The following is a 2,617-nucleotide window of genomic DNA, read 5'->3' as shown; positions in this document are numbered from 1 at the left end:
ACAGGGGGAGGAGGAGGAGGAGGAGGATGTGTTGCAGAACAGGGCTGCCCTGGGCACTGTCAGAGGGACAGGGCAGGACGGCTCCTGCTGCCAGGGACGGCTGCAGGGGGTGAAGCTGGGACTGCAGCCAGGGCTGCCCAGGGCTGTCCTGCAGAGCAGCTCCTGCAGTCCTCAGGGCTATTGGCCAGCCCAGGGCATGTGCCACCTGCCAGGGGCAGCTCTCAGCCTGCCTGGCAGCTCCCCATGGACGCTGCAGGGGAGGAGTTGGGGGTGGAAGGAGCCACCCCCATCAGGGCAGATTCCTCTTGCTGTGGAGATGGTGCTGCATGGCCAGGGCTGCTCTCAGCTTTCTCCTCAAGGGAAGGGAAAGAGGCTGTCAGCTTTGGCTGTGTCACTGAGACTCCTGTACTGTAACCCTGGGCATCAGCAGATGGGCCTCAGATCTCCCTCAGCAAATGCCTCCTCACTCTCCTCTCCCTACAGACAGCAGCAGCAGCACCTTGGCTTGCAGCATCTCTGTTTGTCTGCCCTACCCTTAAGGCCCCGCTGCCAGGGAGATGTCCCTGGGCAGTGCCCTGTGCTGGGAGGAGTCTGCAGGGCAGAGCTGGGACCCCAGGGCTGGGCTGGGCTCTGGCAGCACTGGCAGGGACAAGGCTTGGATAGAGAGAAACAGCTCCCAGTAGGCACAACTCCAGGCAGCAGAGAGCCAGACCAGCCCTTGGTATCCCATCCTGTTAAGCTGCTTAGGGAAAGAGAGAAGGGTTTGGATAAAATTATTTTTAAACTGGAGAATTCCAAGAGTCCACTGTATTTTTCAAGAAAGATTTAAGGGTGATCATGCTGAAATAGAGACAGGTTAAATGAACAAAGGGCACCTGTGTGGGACCAGCAGGTCTGACTGCACTGGGGCACAGCGAGCCTGTTTTCCCTCTGGGCTCCCCAGTGTTCAGCCTGAGAGCAATGCTGAAGATAAAGCAGTAACTCAGAAGGAGCAGAAATCCAAAATCAAAAATAAAGAAATTAAAGAAAATTTCCTTCAAAACAAGATAAATATTTTGAGGGGATTCCTAATGAAAGAGCATAGGATGGACTCAAGGAAATCTGTCCAAGCTTGTCAATGTCTTCTTTCAATAGTTCACTATGCCCAGAGTGAAGGAATGTCCAACAGCAGCTCCATCAGGCACTTCCTCCTGCTGGCTTTGGCAGACACGTGGCAGCTGTAGCTCCTGCACTTCTGCCTCTTGCTGGGCATCTCCCTGGCTGCCCTCCTGGGCAACGGCCTCATCATCAGCGCCGTAGCCTGCGGCCACCACCTGCACACGCCCATGTTCTTCTTCCTGCTCAACCTGGCCCTCAGCGACCTGGGCTCCATCTGCACCACTGTCCCCAAAGCCATGCACAATTCCCTCTGGGACACCAGGAACATCTCCGACACAGGATGTGCTGCTCAGCTCTTTTTCTTTCTTTTCTTTACTGGAGCAGATTTCTCCCTCCTGACCATCATGTGCTATGACCGCTACGTGTCCATCTGCAAACCCCTGCACTACGGGACCCTCCTGGGCAGCAGAGCTTGTGCCCACATGGCAGCAGCTGCCTGGGCCAGTGGCTTTGTCTATTTACTGCTGCACACAGCCAATACATTTTCCCTGCCCCTGTGCCATGGCAACGCCCTGGGCCAGTTCTTCTGTGAAATTCCCCCAATCTCCAAGCTCTCCTGTTCCAAATCCTACCTCAGGGAACTGGGATTTCTTGCTGTTAGTGTTTGTTTAGTATTTGGTTGCTTTGTATTCATTGTTTTCTCCTATGTGCAGATCTTCAGGGCCGTGCTGAAGATCCCCTCTGAGCAGGGACGGCACAAAGCCTTTTCCACCTGCCTCCCTCACCTGGCTGTGGTCTCACTGTTCCTCAGCACTGGATCATTTGCTAACCTGAAACCTTCCTCCATGTCCTCCCCATCCCTGGATCTGACCCTGTCAGTTCTGTACTCGGTGGTGCCTCCAGCCCTGAACCCCCTCATCTACAGCCTGAGGAACCAGGAGCTCAAGGCTGCAGTGTGGAGACTGATGACTGGATGCTTTCAGGAACATTAAACTGCTGATTAATTTCTGCAAATAACTTATAATCAAATTCATCTTTAAAAGTTATTTTGGGTTTGGTTGTGTTTGTATTTTTACTTTTTTTATACTGACCACAAAATTTTCATTTCTTCTGACATTTCTCATTTTGTTTCTTTCCACCTTCCCTGTGCCCACAGACTGTGTCAATGAGGGGCTGTGCTCTCAGTGGCTTTAAATGAACTAAAGGATGTCCCAGCAAAGTTTTCTGCAGAGATGCCCATTTGTTGCCTTCTCTGGAGCTGCAGCAGCTATGTCTGTGTGCAGAGCTGGGGACAGATCAGGGCTGGCCCCGCAGCTGTGTCCAGCAGCAGCAGCACTTGGTGTTGCCAGTGCTGCTGCCGTGGCCCTGCCCCACTGCCCTGGTGGCCCTGGTGTTGCTGCAGGGCCTGAGTGCTCTCGGGGCCGGGCACAGCCCTGGGGGTGGCAGTGCCGGGGCTGCAGCAGGGACAGGCCATGGGCACTGCTGGGGCAGCGCTGACGCCTCAGCCCAGGGCCTGGGG

General features: G+C 54.6%; 1 pseudogene; it reads left to right on the top strand.

Annotated features, from left to right (window-relative positions):
- The first annotated feature begins 1,157 nt into the window (after positions 1–1,157).
- Positions 1,158–2,066, top strand: LOC131092007 (olfactory receptor 14I1-like; annotated as a pseudogene).
- Positions 2,067–2,617: the final 551 nt, after the last annotated feature.

This window comes from Melospiza georgiana, chromosome 20, assembly GCF_028018845.1.
Source record: "Melospiza georgiana isolate bMelGeo1 chromosome 20, bMelGeo1.pri, whole genome shotgun sequence".
Classification (NCBI taxonomy): Eukaryota; Metazoa; Chordata; class Aves; order Passeriformes; family Passerellidae; genus Melospiza; species Melospiza georgiana.
The sequence above is the reverse complement of the archived record's forward strand: the minus strand, read 5'-3'. Positions and strand labels throughout refer to the sequence as shown.